The 17642-nt window shown below is 42.7% G+C and overlaps 1 non-coding gene across 1 annotated transcript; it reads right to left on the reverse strand.

Moving 5' to 3' along the window:
• Nucleotides 1–7023: 7023 nt before the first annotated feature.
• On the reverse strand, nt 7024–7095 carry TRNAC-GCA (transfer RNA cysteine (anticodon GCA)). The gene has a single exon. It is a non-coding gene; the product is annotated as a tRNA-Cys (tRNA).
• Nucleotides 7096–17642: the final 10547 nt, after the last annotated feature.

A 17642-nucleotide genomic window follows, 5' to 3' on the forward strand; every position in this document is an offset into this window, starting at 1 on the left:
CTGCTCGCCCACAGACTCCAGCACACTGTAACTTCCACTTGCTGCTCGCCCACAGACTCCAGCACACTGTAACTTCCACTTGCTGCTCGCCCACAGACTCCAGCACACTGTAACTTCCACTTGCTGCTCTCACTCTACCCCTGGCACCCGGCAGATTGATCTCACTACACACTGCCTCTTTGGGCCATGAGCTCACCCTGTCCTGTGCTTATTGTGAACTCCAGAAGTCTCCTCTGCCCTGACCTGATGTTTCCCTCCCTCAGTACCCATCTGGGGTCACCACTACTTCCCTCACCCCAGGACCACTGGATGCGCTTTTGGGTTTCTCTACCATATACTCCTCTGCGGTCTTCTTCCCTCATCCTATGGCCAAGACTTGGCAGGGTCTGCAGAGACTTGCTTGACACTGCAGGAGACATTTGTCCAGAAGGGCTGCCATCTCCATGCTAGGCCAAGATGCAGCCCCATCTCTCACAGGAGGCCCCACACTGGCAGGTCAGCATGGCTGGGGAGGAACCAAGCCTGGATATCTGGAGGACTTAAAGACCAGGCCCTAAGGGCCTCTGAACTAGGACTAAGGACTCTCTCTTTGTCCTGCCCAAGCCCTGGCCTCCCTGGCAGCAGGACAGACCACACTGAAGAATGTGCACCTTTTCTCTAGCAGGCAAACCTGTAGTGAGGGATGCCACTCCCAGACCATCCGAGCACCTAAGACGCCTGATGGATGCCAGGATCACAGCCACCCCGGGGGCTACTGATGATGTGGCAAAGATCTGTTAGGAATGGATTCAATAATTCTTATTACACAGACAAGTTCCATGTGAGAAAGAAAGAAAGAGTGAGAGAGAGAGAAAGAAAAAGAAAGAAGAGAGGAGAGAAAAAGAAAGAAAAGATGAAAGAAAGAAGACAAAAAGAGAAAGAAAGAAGAGAGAGAGAAAGAAAAAAGAAAAAGAAAAGAAGACAGAAGGAAGAAAAGAAAAAATACTACTTTTCTTGAAAATCTCATGTCGGTACCTCCTGGCCTCTTCTTGAGTACATTATAGATTCTCAACAAATGCTTGTTGACTTAAAAATACATAGAACATTTAAGAAATACAAATAAAAATCAGGAAGAAAACAAATACTCCTATAATCACACCAGCAAAATAACTCCTGTTCAGAGGTCTGTTTCTATTCTTCCAAACTTAAAATGCACAGCCCTGGGCAGAGGACTGAAGTGCTTGCTGCCACAGGGTTGACCCAGGCCCAGCTCCTTGGTGCTGTCCCGTCAGCTCCCTTTCTATTGGGAGCTGCCTTTCTCCCTTAGCAGTGTCCCCTGTCCTGTTCTGTAAGTATAAGAATTTCGAATTTAACAGCAGGCATATCCCTGAATTTATCTTCCTTTTATATCAAAATTATTGTAATTCTTGAAAAGGTGGTAGATACTTTCATACGGGGCTGCTGGGATGAATTGCAATTGGGGTATCTTTTCTGGAAGGCTGCTTGACAATAAAAATGTTTAAATATCTGCATTTGCTTTGTCTCATATGAGTGTGCAAAAATGTACATACATGGTTGGTCATTGTAGTGCTCTTTGTAAAAACGAAAAAAGCTGCACCGGGCGTGGTGGCTCACGCCTGTAATCCCAGCACTTTGGGAGGCCGAAGCGGGCGGATCACGAGGTCAGGAGATTGAGACCATCCTGGCTAACACGGTGAAACCCCGTCTCTACTAAAAATACAAAAAATTAGCCGGGCATGGCGGCGTGCGCCTGTAGTCCCAGCTACTCGGGAGGCTGAGGCAGGAGAATGGTGTGAACCCGGGAGGCGGAGCTTGCACTAAGCGGAGATCACGCCACTGCACTCCAGCCTGGGAGACAGAGCAAAACTCCATCTCAAAAAAAAAAAGAAAGCTGCATAGATACACATTCTGTGTAGGTGCTGAGAACTCCATGAGAAGACCATTTGAATGGACACTGTGTGTGGCTCTGCAAGCTATGAAGGCAGCCACTGCCACCCAACATGTGGTGGTCAAGGGCAACTTCTAGCTTCTTCCCCTTCATCCTCAATTTGAATTAGAGAATTCATTTTAGCTGTAGCGTCTGTCACTGGTTGACAAAATCATGCAATTAAAATGGTTTTCAAAGATGCCAGAGCTCCAGTAAATAAAGTGCTTCTAAATAATGTATTGAAGGGGTTTTCTCCTAACCATTCTGTTGGTGGAAGCTATGGGGCTGGGAGTGACGGCATGTCACATGAATTTAGTACATTTGACCTTTCCAGTCTCTTCAAGTCTAGAGTTGGCTAGGCATAGTGGCTCACGGCTGTAATCCCAACACTTTGGGAAGATGAGGTGGGCGAATCACGAGGTCAGGAATTGGAGACCAGCCTGGCCAATAGGGTGAAACCCTGTCTCTACTAAAAAATACAAAAATTAGCCGGGCGTGGTGGTGTGCGCCTGTAGTCCCAGTTACTTGGGAGGCTGAGGCAGGAGAATCGCTTGAACCTGGGAGGCGGAGGTTGTAGTGAGCCGAGATCGCGCCACTGCACTCCAGCCTGGGCGACAGGGTAAGACTCCATCTCAAAAAAAAAGAAAAAAAAAAAAGTCTAGAGTTACTGTTCAGGGGTTTTCTGGCATCTCAATTTCATCTGTCTTTGAACAATTTTGATTTCTGATTTTAATCAGCAAGTTGAGCAAATAATAAAAGAATCCCCAGCTGCTCCAAGTAAGACATCAAATGCAGAATTCAATAGCACTAAATGCAGTAGAATTTAACTGTTTCCACCCTCCTTAGACAAGTGCTGTTGAGAAATCACTTCTGCACACATTCCCCAGATTTTTGGTGCTATAAATCAGAATAGTCGTGATTATTTTTGTGTTGAAGCCTCTACCTTCAAGATGTGACTTTGTAATTGACTCTGCGGGTATGCTAAGATTTTCTCAAATTATAGATCAAAAGAAAAACGGAGGGTGCGGTGAGGTAAGAGGCGGAGCAGCAGTGGAACAGGGGCAGCAGGAGAAGCAGGGCTGTCTTAGGTGGCAGAGGAGGTGCAGAAGACTTCAAGTTAGGTATAGTTTGGGTTCTACAAATCTTCCATGGATCCCCGTGACCATTCCTGGGGGTCTCACTCTTTCCAGGTCAAAGCCCTAGATGTTCTTCTTTTTAATTAATTAATTAATTTGAGACAGAGTCTTGCTCTGTCACCCAGGCTGGAGTGCAATGGCATGATCTTGGCTCACTGCAACCTCTGCCTCCTGGGGTCAAGCGATTCTCCTGTCTCAGCCTCCTGAATAGCTGAGATTACAGGTGTCCATCACCACACTCAGTTAATTTTTGTATTTTTACTAGAAACGGAGTTTCACCATGTTGTTAAGGCTAATCTCAAACTCCTGACCTCAAGGATCCATCTGCCTTGGCCTCCTAAAGTGCTGGGATTACAGGCATGAGCCACCGCACCCGGCCCAGAGTCCCAGATGTTCACAGTAGGAAGGCTGTAATTGAGCAATCTTGCAGAATCAAACACTGCCTTTGGCTCTCTGCTAAGCCTCATGGCTGCTAGAAAGGAGAGATTTTAGTTCTTTTCATTGGACTTTTTGTTGTTTCTTTCTCTAAGCTATCCCAGTACATCAGCTACACTGCCAGCTTCCAGTTCAATGACAAGAAGCAAATGTGTATCTCGAAGCCTGGTCCCTAGTGGGCACTTCATTCCAGATGACCACCAGCAGTAATTTTCTTAGTTATTTTGCCAGTGTGGGCTATAGGTTATACCATATTCCCAGGCCCAAAGATTAACTGGATTGCCTCCAAATTCAGCCTCAGCCAGTCTGGATAATCAATGCCATTTTCATAATGATCTGTTGCCTGAAACCCACTCCTAACACCAACTTATGTAGCAGGTAGAAAATTTGGGTACACAGCCAGGTGTGGTGGCTCACGCCTGTAATCCTAGCACTTTGGGAGGCCGAGGCGGGCGGATCCTGAGGTCAGGAGATCGAGACCATCCTGGCTAACATAGTGAAACCCCGTCTCTACTAAAAATACAAAAAATTAGCCAGGCATGGTAGCCAGTGCCTGTAGTCTTAGCTACTTAGGAGGCTGAGGCAGGAGAATGGCGTGAACCCGGGAGGCGGAGCTTGCAGTGAGCCAAGATTGTGCCACTGCACTCCAGCCTGGGTGACAGAGCGAGACTCCATCCCAAAAAAAAAAAAAAAAATGTAGAAGTGCCACACATCTGTGTATTTTTCAAGCCAGGGCAAGTCACATGTGATAAATCCACTCCAGCTTACCAACCCCTTGAAGTTTACGGATTCTTTCTATATTATAGCAAGAAATCCCTAGTATCTCAAATGCGTTTAGAATTGGCCTCCTGTGAATCCAGGCTTAGGTCCACCAACTGACCAAACAGGTTTATCCCAGCTGTTCCAGCTATGGTGTTTCAAATAGAATTTTAATTGGGTACCCTCCTAATAAAAAATTCAGACTCATTTAAAATTATACTCTTTCTACTTTATAAAATACTCCAAGAATCCACATCTACACATGTTCTTGAGGTTTATGCTGACAAACATTAGCCAGTTAGAAATGATTTTGGTGTGTGAATCTTCATCTCTCAGCAACAGGTGCCCAGACTCAGCTGAGATCTTACTCTCACCATAGGTCAAGAGACAATGAGGGGTGGGGAAATTGATCTCCTGCAGTGAAAACCCTTCCCTCTGGGCTGGTTGGCTTTCAGGCAGGAAGAAGGGGCAGCCTTGGACATTAGGTAGAGTTGGTGATTTGGGATAAATCAAGTTTTCCAAATGCTCCCATAAGTCCACCTTACAATTCCTGAAGTTCTACCCTCTTAATCACTGACCTGTTTTCAGCTGGGAGACTGGGGGAAGCTGCTGATTCCATGGACATCAAAGTTTGGCACCCACAGGGATCAGCCCTGGCTCTCATTTTCAGCTGTTTCACTTATTTGGTGGCAGGAGATCAGAGAGTTTTGTGATACAGTCAGAAAAAGGCCTGTGTTTCAGTCCACATGGAACAGATCATACAGGGTGACAGGTGAGCTGACTACTTGCTTTGTTTAAACTGGTAGGACCAGCCATCCTGCCCAAAGGCCACTTATAATCTGGGAACTACAAATTGGTCCTGAGGGAACTGCAGGCAAAAGTTACTCAACTTTTCTACAATCTGATATGGGCTTTGGATTTCTATCCCCCCAAACTACCTAGATTTTCATTACCTTCAAGTTTAATGAGGCCAGATTCCCAATCCACATTCCCTTCATTTCCCTGAAATCACTTTTTACACATCCCTGGTACCAGCCAGGGCACTTTGATTAAAGAAAAGGCCATCTAAGGTGAGTGGAGACAGGGACATCGCCGACAGGATGGCAAGAAGCTCATGCACTTCAAAGAAGCCTGCAGACCCAGGCTCATCAAGTAAGCAGGACCTCAGCCCACCCTGGCTAAGGAGCCTCCACTGTCTCCATGATGGATGCTGGCTGCAGCCTCTGGCCCTACTGCCATTGCCAGAGCTCTGCCATTTCCAGAATGGATTCCAAATTCGCCCTGCCTTTTATGTGCAATTTACTCAACATTCATAGTCTAATGTTTAGGGGCATACAGTTGGCCAAACATTAGCCATTACCAATTGTGCTGGTTAATTTTATGTCTTGGCAGGGCACAGTGGTTCATGCCTGTAATTCCAACAGTTTGGAAGGCCGAGGTGTGCAGATTGCTTGAGCCCAGAAGTTTGAGACCAGCCTGGACAACATTGAGAAACTCCATCTCTACAAAAAATACAAAAATTAGCTGGGTGTGGTGGTGCACACCTGTGGTCCCAGCTACTCCGGAGGCTGGGGTGGGAGGATTTCTTGAGCCCCAGGAGGCAGAGGTTGCAGTGAGCAGAGATCATACCACTGCACTCCAGCCTGGGTGACAGAGCAAGACCCTGTCTCAAAAAAAAAAAAGTTTTTAAATGTGTCAACTTGGCTAGGCCATGGTTCCCAGATATTTGTACAAACCAATCTAGATGCTGCTGTGAAAGTATTTTTTAGAGGTGATTAACATTAAATCCATAGACTTTGAGTAAAGCAGATTACCCTCCAAATTGTGGGTGGGCCTCATCCAATCAGATAAAGGACTTACGAAGAAACGTCTGCTGTCCCCTGAGAAGGAATTCTGCCCCCACGCTGTCTTCGGACTCGAGCTGCAACCTCAACTCTTCCCTGCAAGTCCAGCCTGCTGCCATGTCCTGTATCAGACTTGCCAGCCCCCACAACTGCATGATCCAACTCCTTAAAATCTCTATGTATACACACACACACACACACACACACACACACACACACACACATGCATGCACCCTATTGGTTCTATTTTCTCTGAAGAACCCCAACTCACACACCAACATTTGGGGGGAGGAAATATCTGATCTTATTGTTTTCCTTAACCAGAGACAGGATCTTGTCTTCCACCAAGAGTTACACAATTGTGAATTCCCCAAATGAAATTAAGAGGGTTGAGATATGCAAGAAAAAAAAAAAGTTCACCCCAGACCTATGAGCACTGATTTAGCTCTCAAGAAACTGGGTTTCTCTGGAGCTTCAGGTGTCAGGGGGAGCTTTCTAGTGAAGACCTGACCTGCCTCCTCTCTCTCCTGCTTTGCAGAATGAATCCATGTGTTGAAGAAAAGCTAAGAGTAGAACATCCTATCATGTTCAGTGAGTGAAAAGGAAATAGGGGGCCAGGTGTGGTGGTTCATGCCTGTAATCTCATGATTTTGAGGGGGTGAACGGGGGCAGATCACCTGAGGACAGGAGTTCAAGACCAGCCTGGCCAACATGGTGAAACTCCATCTCTACTAAAAATACAAAAATTAGCTGAGCATGGTGGTATGCGCCTGTAATCCCAACTACACAGGAGGCTGGGGCAGGAGAATCGCTTGGACCCGGGAGGGGAGGTTGCAGTGAGCCAAGATAGCACCACTGCACTCCAGCCTGGGCAACAGAGTGAGACTCTATCTCAAAAAGAAAAAAAAAAAGTTAAATAGAGAAGGGGCACCTGGATTTGAACCAGGGACCTTTTGATCTGCAGTCAAATGCTCTACCCCTGAGCTACACCCCCACCCACTTACTCATCTCTACTAACCACTATAAACCTGTATGGCCACACCCCTGGCTGTCACCATCATGAGATGCATACTTGCTCTGTCACCATATACCCCTTTCCTATTTTACACCTGCCTGCCAGCTCTACTTGTAACCAGCATTCTTCCTTCTTTAATTCTATTAAAATCACAGGTTTGCAGACAGAACATCCTTCAGACTCACCTAGAGAAGCAAGACTCAAAGAACTGGTTGCTCAACAGACCCTTTGGAGGTGAGGCTGTGCTGGGCAGAGCTGGGTAAAAGCAAAAGTTATTGGGCCCCACTTGAGGACTCCTAAGCCAGACTCTCTGGGAAGAGAACTTGGATGACTTATAATTCTAACAAACCTCCTATACCACTCTGACACATGGTTTGAAGCTCCTGGTTTAAACTGTTCACTTCCATGGTACAGATCTGGAAAAACTGACAGTAATTAAAATTGTGCCCAAACAAAACACACCTGATTAAAGACCAAGTCATGACTAGATCCACATTCATGATAAAGGGCCTCTTTGCACTGAACACTCTGAGGCAGGAGTTGAACTGCCTTTTCCTTTACTCTTCTTTCCTCTTCTCCTCCATTTGCTGAATCCCACGATGTGTCACATAAAAGTAGTGACCAGAAGACAGGATCCAATCCATGGAAAAGTGGAGAAGTGGAGAATCAGAGCAATCTGTGGTCACTGGGACATGACACAGGACGGAGTGATTACAAACACGTGGGCAGAGTGAAAGGAAGGGCCAACAAGTGACACCATCTTGAACCAGGGACTACTTGATATGCAGCCAGATGCTCTGCCCCCAAAATGTGCCCTCTCAACTGTTTAGACTTTCCGGATTGACACTGTTTCACCTATGTTCCCACGCCCAAGGATCTAACACACATTGTAATTTGTCATCATTTTCAGTGAACGACTGGCAACTGACCTCCTTCAGACAGACCTCTATCTGGCTTTGAATTTACCCTGTCCTTCCCCATGGACCTATCAGAGGACTTCTAGAAATCTTTCCTGCCTAGAATCCTGCAGCCTCCTCCTCAGTCCCTGTGTGGGGCAACCATTTGCAGAATTGTTTAGAGTCGGAAGCTTCCTCTCTCTTTCTCTCCTAAGTTTCACCTTCTCTAACAAACTTCCCATACTCTCTCTCAACTTTACTTTCATCCTCTGCACAGTGGGGTGCTTTGGGCTTAGTCCTACATTTTTTTAACTTTTGGCTCTTCTTCCAGCTCCTCATTTACTAGTCCTTGTCTTTAAAAGGGAGACACCTTACCAGAGGGGTCCCAGCCTCATGCAGGCCACAAACTAGTAGCTCAGCACAACTGGAAGAGCCAGAGCCAGGCACAAAGGCTGGCTGTATGAGCCCCAAAGCTCAGGCCTCCAGTATCCTCTGTATTAGGACCAGGATCTCTGCCTCTGTGGACCTCTCCCCTGGAAGTTTCTACTATAAGGCCCAAAGACCACACAGATCCTGAGGATGCAGGGAAAGGACGGTCATCTAAAAGGGTGTAGCAGATGAAGGCAAGGAACTGTGCGAGTGATGACAGTGAGGCTGAAGCCAAACATTCACTGGGACTGCAAAGGATCATCACGGCACTATGGAGGGTTTTTCTTTCTTTGTTTTTCTTTCTTTCCTCTTTCTTTCTTTCTTTCTTTTTTGCAGTTGCAAGATTTAATAGATGAAAACACAGCTCCCATAAAATGGGAGGGGACCCAAAGGGGGTTGCCCTCAAACGGGGTTTTGCCACCCCCAGCTTGAATGCCTGGAGTTTATATCCCAATCATTGTCCCTCCCCCTGTGGTCTCAGGTGATATATGATTTGACTATTTCTTTACCTCCTGCTTTTAGCCTAATTTGTATTTTAGTGAGCCCTCTTTACTACCTGATTGGTCGGGTGTGAGCTGAGTTACAAGCCCTGTGTTTAAAGGTAGGTGCGGTCACCTTCCCCAGCTAGGCTCAGGAATTCTTAGTCAGCCTAGGAAATCCAGCTAGTCTTGTCTCTCACTTTTTCTAATTGTTCATTAACTAAGTCCTCTAAAGCCTCCAGTTTCTCTTTACTTAGCGGCCATTGTTCTATCCAAATTGGCTTATCTGTTAACCATTTTAAAGGTGTAGGTTCTGGAGGCTTAACAATAGCCGCCATCAAAAATGATATCCTAAACCTTGGTGGGAACTTTGTCTTTCCGCTTGAAGTGTTTCCTTCAAACCTTGCAAATTTTTTCCTTGTCCCATACCAGGGACATACCCCATTTCATGGATCATATGTTGACTTTGAGGGCTGTATAACTGCTCTGGAATTAGAACTTGTGCTTCCCATTGTTGTAGTAATAAATCTCTTCCCCATAAATTTATAGGTACGGAAGTTAGAATTGGTTCAATAGTCCCAGGTTGTCCATCGGGCCCTTCACAATGCAAAATATAACTACTTTGATATACTTCAGGGGCTTTACCAACTCCAGCTGTTAAATTGAGCAGATCGAATTGGCCATGCAGATGGCCAGTAAGAATTGATTGAAATGTCTGCTCCTGTATCTACCAAACCTTTAAATTTCTTTCCCTGAATAGTTATTTCACAGGTAAGACGTTTATCAGTAATTTGATTCACCCAATAAGCTGCTTTGCCTTGTTTACTTGTGCTTCCAAATCCTCCTGTTTGTTTAATTTCACTTTTCCCCATTTCCACATATGGCACAATTAGGAGCTGTGCTATAAGCTTTCCTGGCTCTGCTTTCCAGGGAACAGAAGTAGATATAACAATTTGAATTTCCCCATTGTAATCTGAATCAATGACTGCTGTTTGTATTTGTACTCCTTTTAAATTTAAACTAGACCTTCCTAGAAGTAATCCCATCGTCCTCGCTCGCAAGGGTCCACCGACTCCTGTTGGGACCTTTTGCAGGGGTTCCCCAGGCAGAAGGCTCACAGCTTTTGTGCAGCATAAATCTACTGTGGCATTACCAGCTGTGGCAGGGGACAGACATTGTACAGGGGTGAGGAAATGGCCTGAGCCGGAAATGCCCCAGTTTGGAATGGGGCTCGGGATGGGCCCCTCATGGCATTTCCCAAAATCGAGTTCCCATCTTTATCAAACTTAGAGTAACACTGATTAGCCCAATGTTTTCCTTTTTTACATTTTGGACATATTTCAGGCTCAGCAGTTTTCTTTTTTCTCCTATCCGGTGGTCTGACTCACTGATTTTTTCTACATTCTTTTTTAGTATGACCATGCTTCCCACAGTTAAAACAAGCCCCAGGAAATGGAGTATTTCCTTTACCCACTCTCAGTCCTGCCATTGCCTGGGCTAGCAGAGTAGCTTTATGCAGATTACCTCTGATACTGTCACAGGCCTTGGTATAATCAACTAAATGCGCTTTCCCTCTAATAGGTCGCAGAGCAGCCTGGCACTCAGTATTAGCATTGTCAAAAGCTAATAACCACAATACTATATCCTGAGCAGCCAAATCTGCAATCACCTTTTTAAAAGACTCCTGTAACCGAGCTATAAAATCCGCATATGGTTCTTTTGGTCCCTGTTTTATAGCACTAAAGGAAGGGTATTGTTCTCCACCTGAAGTGATTTTTTCCCAAGCTCTAATGCACACTCCTGCATAACCACTTGTGCATCTAAACCAGCCCAGCCACTGACACCCAAAAGTTTGTCTGCAGTTATATTAATTTGAGGTTGGGCCTGGGCATTGTGAACAGCCTGAATGGAAGCTTCATCTACCCACCAACTTTTAAATTGTAAGAACTGGGAAGGAGTTAGACAAGCTCAAGTAAGAGCATCCCAGTCAGTAGGAATCATCCAACTGGAAACAGCAACATTCTTTAACAGTCCCATTACAAAAGGAGAACCTGGTCCATATTGATTAATATATTGTTTAAATTCTTTGAGTAATTTAAAAGGAAAAAGCTCAATGTAGCTATAATATTTCCCTGTTGATCTGGGGGGTGTATTCTAACAGGGAACTGCCAGGCCTCTATATCACCCTCTCTTCTAGCTTGCTGAATTCCTGCCTGAATAGAACTGAGAGCAGCTGCTCGAGGCGCTGCTTGAACAGTCACTGGGGCAACTACTTTTCAACCAGTGTCCTCTGGAAAAGAAAGATCTGGAGGGCCACACCACTCTTTTTCTTCAAAATAAGGAGGGGGTGCAGAAGGGTAGGGGTGAACCTCTTCCTCCTTTGCCGCTTTACATTTAGCTGGCAAACAAACCTGCTCTGTTGCTTCATTATACCCTTCTTCCTCCTGATCATCAGTGTGGAAAGGTTCCAAGGTAGAATGAACCAGAGCCCACACTTGTCCCATTGTTACCCTGATGCTCCCAAGCTCCCCTTCTTACTCACCACAGTGATTGCTTAAGAGTACTTGGGTGTCCTCCAGCTTAGTTCCACGTTCTCCACCCATCGCTCTGGTGACCCTTCCACCTGGGTTTGAGCCCCACACATGGGCACCACTTGCTGAGACCAGCTCGGTTGTGGAGACCCTAACCCAGCAGCTCTAGAGGAATTAAAGATGCACACACAGAAATATAGGGTGTGGGGTGGGAAATTAGGGGTCTCACAGCCTTCAGAGCTGAGAGCCTCGAACAGAGATCTACCCACATATTTATTGACAGCAAGCCAGTGATAAGCATTGTTTCTATAGATTATAGATTAACTAAAAGCATTTCTTATGGGAAATAAAGGGATGGGCCAAAATAAAGGGATGGGCTCTGGCTAGTTATCTGCAGTAGGAACATGTCCTTAAGGCACAGATTGCTCATGCTATTGTTTGTGGTTTAAGAATGCCTTAAGTGGTTTTCCATTCTGGGTGGGCCAGGTGTTCCTTGCCCTCATTTTGGTAAACTGACAACCTTCAGCGTGGGCGTCATGGCCATCACGAACATGTCACAGTGCTGCAGAGATTTTGTTTATGGCCAGTTTATGGCCAGATTTGAGGGCCTGTTGCCAACACTAAGAAAAATAATAGGGAAGATCTGAATAAACAAACTCAGAGATGAAAAAGGAGACATTGCAATTGATACTGTAGAACTCCAAAGGATCATAAAGGCTACTATGAGCCTTTAGGCTCACATGAGCCTAACCCTAACCTAACCCTATATGCCAATAAATTGGAAAACCTAGAAGAAATGGATAAATTCCTAGACACATACAACATACCAAGATTGAACCAAGAAGAAATCCAAAACCTGAACAGACCAATAATAAGTAACGAGATTGAAGCTGTAATAAAATCTTCCAGGAAAAAAAATCTCAGGACCTGATGGCTTCATTGCTGAATTTTACCAAACATTTAAAGAAGAATTAATATGAATCGTGCTCAAACTATTCAAAAAAATAGAGGAGGGAATACATCCAAACTAATTCTATGAGGCCAGAATTACCCTGATACCAAAATCAAAGGCACATTAAAAAAAAAAAAGAAAGAAAACTACAGGCCAAGATCTCTGATGAACATTGATTTAAAAAATCTTCAACAAAATACTGCAAATCGAATTCAACAACACATTAAAAAGATCATTCAGGCCAGGCATAATGACTTATGCCTGTAATCCCAGCACTTTGGGAGGCCAAGGTCAGTGGATCACTTTGAGCTCAGGAGTTGGAGACCAGCCTGGGCAACATGGTGAAACCCTATCTCTAAAACAACATAAAAATTAGTTGGGCTTTGGTGGCATGTGCCTGTAGTCCCAACTACTTGGGATGCTGAGGCTGGAGAATCACTTGAGCCTGGGAAGCCTAGTTTGCAGTGAGCAGAGATCATGCCACTGCACTACTGCCAAGTGGAATTCATCTCAGGGATGCAAGGATGGTTGAACATATTGCAAATCAATCAATGTGATACATCATATCAAGAGTGAAGGACAAAAAACATGATCATTTCAATTGATGCTGAAAAAGCTTTGATAAAATTTAACATCTCTTCATGATAAAATCCCTCAAAAAACTGAGCATGGAAGGAACATACCTCAACACCATAAAAGCCATACGCAACAGACCCACAGCTGGTATCATACTGAATGAGGAAATCTGAAAGCCTTTCCTCTAAGATCTGGAACAAGAAAAGGATGCCCACTTCCACACTGTTATTCAAATAGTACTGGAAGTCCTAGCTAGAGCAATCACACAAGAGAAAGAAATAAAGGGCATACAAATTAGAAAGGAAGAAGTCAAATTATCCTTATTTGTAGATGATATGATCTTGTATTTTGAAAATCCTAAAGACTCCACCAAAACCTATTAGAACAGATAAATTCAGTAAAGTTGCAGGATACAAAATCAACATATGAAAATTAGTAGCATTTCCATATGCCAACAGTGAACAATCTGAAAAAGAAATTAAGAAAGTAATCTCATTTACAATAGCTACAAGTAAAATAAAATATCTAGGAATAACATTAATTAAAGAAGTGAAAGATCTCTATGATGAAAACTATTTAAAACACTGATATAAGAAATGGACAAAGACACAACATTTGAAAGATATTCTATGTTCATGAATCAATATTGTTAAAATATCAATGCTACCCAAAGCAATCTACAAATTTAATGCAATCCCTACCAAATACCAATGACATTCTTCACAGAAATAGAAAAATTAATTACAAGATTGATATGGAACCACAGAAGACCCAGAATAGCCAAAGCTGTCCTGAGCAAAAAGAACAAAACTAAAGGAATCATATTATCTGACTTCAAATTATACTATAGAGCTATAGTAACCAAAAAAGCATGGTACTGGCATAAGAACAGACACACAGACCAATGGAACAGAATAGACAACCCAGAAATAAATCCATACATCTACAGTGAGCTCTTTTTTGACAAAGTTGCCAAGAACATATATCGGGGAAAGGACAGTCTCTTTAGTAAATGACGCTGGGAAAACTGGATGTCCACATGCAGAAGAACAAAACTAGACCTCTATCTTTTGCCATATACAAGAATCAAATCAAAATGGAATAAAGACTTAAATCTAAGACCTTAAACTATGCAACTACTATAAGAAAACATTGAGGAAACTCTCCAGAACATTGGACTGGGCAAAGACATCTTAAGTAACATTCCACAAGTACAGGCAATCAAAGCAAAAACGGACAAATGGGATCACATCAGGTTAAAAAGCTTCTGCCAGCAAAGGAAAAAATCAACAAGTGAAGAGACAACCCACAGAATGGGAGAAAATATCTGCAAACTACCCATCTAACAAGTGATCAATAACCAAAACTTATAAGAAACTAAAACAACTCAATTAAAAAATTTAATCATCCAATTGAAAAATGGGCAAAAGTTCTGAATAGTCATTTCTCTAAAGAAGACATACAAATGGCAAACAGGTATGTGAAAAGATACAGCTCAACATCATTGATCATCAGAAAAATGAAAATCAAAACTACAATGAGGTATTATCTTACCCCAGTTAAAATGTCTATAAGCCATTTTAACTGGGGTAAGATAATACCTCATTATAGTTTTGACAGACAAAAGACAGGCAATAACAAATGCTTCCGAGGATGTGGAGAAAAGGGCACACTTGTACAACCACTATGGAGAACAGTTTGGAGGTTTCTCAGGAACCCAAAAATAGCACTACTATATGATCCAGCAATATACACAATAGCCAAGATTTGGAAGCAACCTAGGTGTCCATCATCAGATGAATGGATAAAGAAAATGTGGCATGTATACACAATGGAGTACTATTCAGCCATGAAAAAGAATGAGATCCTGTCATTTGCAACAACTCAGATGGAACTGGAGGTCAATATGTTAAGTGAAATAAGCCAGGCACAGAAAGACAAACTTTGCATGTTCTCAATTATTTGTGAGACCTAAAAAAATTTAAAATCATTAAATTCATGGAGATAGAGAGTAAAGTGATGGATACCAGAGGCTAGGAATGATAGTGGGGCAGGGGGAGTGGGATAGTTAATGGATACAAAAATATAGTTAGATGGAATGAATAAGATCTAGTATTTGATAGTACAACAGACTGCAATCATTAATTTGTTGTACACTTTAAAATAACTAGAAGAGTATAATTGGATTGTTTGAAACACAAAGAAACGATAAATGCTTGAGGTGATGTTTATTCCATTTACCCTGATGTGATTATTGTGCATTGAATGCCTGTATCACAAGATCTCATGTATCTCATGAATATATAAACCTACCGTGTACTTACAAATTTTTAAATTAAAAAATAATAAAAAGAAAATCAATATAATAAACCATATACATAGAACAAAACAAAAATATCACATGATCATCTCAATAGATGCAGAAAAAGCATTTAGCAAAATCAAACAGCCTTTCGTGGCAAAAACACTCAAAAACTAGGAATAAGAAAACTTCCTCAACCTGATAAAGGGCATCTTTGGAAAACCCCACAGCCAACATTGTACTTAGTGGTGAAAGACTGGATGCTTTCCTCCTAAGATCAGGAATAAAACAACAATGTCTGCTCTTACCATTTCTATTCAACATTTTACTGCAAATTCTAGCCAGGGCAATAAGCAAGAAAAATAAAAGTCATTCACAATGGAGGAGAAGTAAAACTATACCTATGCACAGATAATATGATTTTATATATAGCAAATCCTAAGGAATTCACTAAAAACTGTTTAATAAATGAGTTCAACAATGTTGCAGGATATAAAGTTAATATACAAAAATGTCTATTTATATAAACTTACAATGAAGAATCCAAAAATGAAATTAACAAGACAATTTCATTTACAATAGCATCAAAAATAATAAAATACTTAAGAATAAATTTTACAAAAAACCTATTATCTGGAGCTAAAACACTGTTCAAAGAGATTAAATAAGATCTAAATAAAAGAAAAACATTCCATGTTTGTGAATTGGAAGACTTTATATTGTTAAGATGATGCAATAGACTGAAGGTTTGTGTCCCCCTCCCTACCCCCCAAAAAAATCATATGTTGAAACCAAATCCTTAGTGTGATGGTATTTGAGGTAGGACATTTGGGAGGTGCTTAGATCACGAGGATGGAACCCTCATGAAGGGGATTAGTGCCCTTATAAGAGACCCCAAAGAGCTCCCTCTGCCTCTTTTGCCCCTTCTGCAGCATGAGAAAACAGTGAGAAGATAGTCATCTATGAACCAGGAAGTGGGCACTCATCAGACATTAAATCTGCCAGTGCCTTGATCTTGGACTTCCCAGGCTCCAGAACAGCTAGAAATAATTTTTTGTTATTTATAAGCCACCCAGTCTATGTTAGTTTGTTATAGCAGCCACAACGGACTAAGATAATGATACTACTCATCAAAGTGATCTACAGATTCAGTGCAATTGCTATTGGAATCTCAGTTGACTTTGTAGAAATTGGCATGCTGATTCTGAAATTTGTATGGAATTACAAGGAACCCAGAATAACCAAAACAATTTTGTAACACTCAAGAGAAATGAAAACAAATATTCACACAAAGACCTGTACATAAAAGTTTATAGCAGGCCGGGTGTGGTGGCTCACGCCTGTAATCCTACCACTTTGGGAGACCACGGTGGGCAGATCACAAGGTCAGGAGTTCAAGACCAGCCTGGCCAATATGCTGAAACCCCATCTCTACTAAAAATACAAAAATTAGCCAACCGTGGTTGGGGGGGCGCCTGTAGTCTCAGCTACTCAGGAGGCTGAGGCAGGAGAATCGCTTGAACCCGGGAGACGGAGGTTGCAGTGAGCCGAGAATGCACCACTGCACTCCAGCCTGGGCAACAGAGCAAGGCTCTGTACCCCACTCCCCAAAAAAAGTTTATGGCAGCAATATTCATAATAGCCAAAAGGTAGAAAAATCCTAAATGTTCATCAACTGATGAATGGATAAACCAAATGTAATATAGCCATATATTCACACAATGGAATATTATTTGGCCACAAGGGGAATGAAGTCCTGCTACATACTACAATATGGATCAATCATGGAAACACTACGTTTAAGTGAAAGTAGGCAGTCACAAAAGACCATGTATTTTATTATCCCATTCATAGGAGATGTACAGAATAGGGAAATGTATAGAGACAGAAAGTAGATATGTGATGGCCTAGGCTTGGGGGTGGGGAGTATGGGAGGATAGGATTATAGCTGAAGAGTATGGGTTTTGGTTATTTTTAAAATTTTTTTGAGGTGATAAAAATACTCTAAAATTGTTGTGATGGTTGCGCATACCTGTGAATATACCAAAAAACCTATTAAATTGTGTACTTTAAATGGGTGAATTGCATAGGATGTGAATTATATCTCAGTAACCCTTTTCAAACCTTTATTTACAAATCCAGGTAGAAGGTGGGATTTGGCTCTCAAGCTATGGTTTTACTTCTTTTTTTTTCTTTATATATATATATTTTGAGACAGGGTCTCACTCTGTCACCCAGGCTGAAGTGCAGTGGTACAATCTCGGCTCACTGCAACCTCCGCCTCCTTCCTAACCAAGGAAGTGAAAGATCTTTACAAAACACTGCTGAAACAAATCACAGGTGACACAAACAAATGAAACT

Source organism: Pongo abelii, chromosome 6, assembly GCF_028885655.2.
Source record: "Pongo abelii isolate AG06213 chromosome 6, NHGRI_mPonAbe1-v2.0_pri, whole genome shotgun sequence".
In the NCBI taxonomy this organism is placed as follows: domain Eukaryota; kingdom Metazoa; phylum Chordata; class Mammalia; order Primates; family Hominidae; genus Pongo; species Pongo abelii.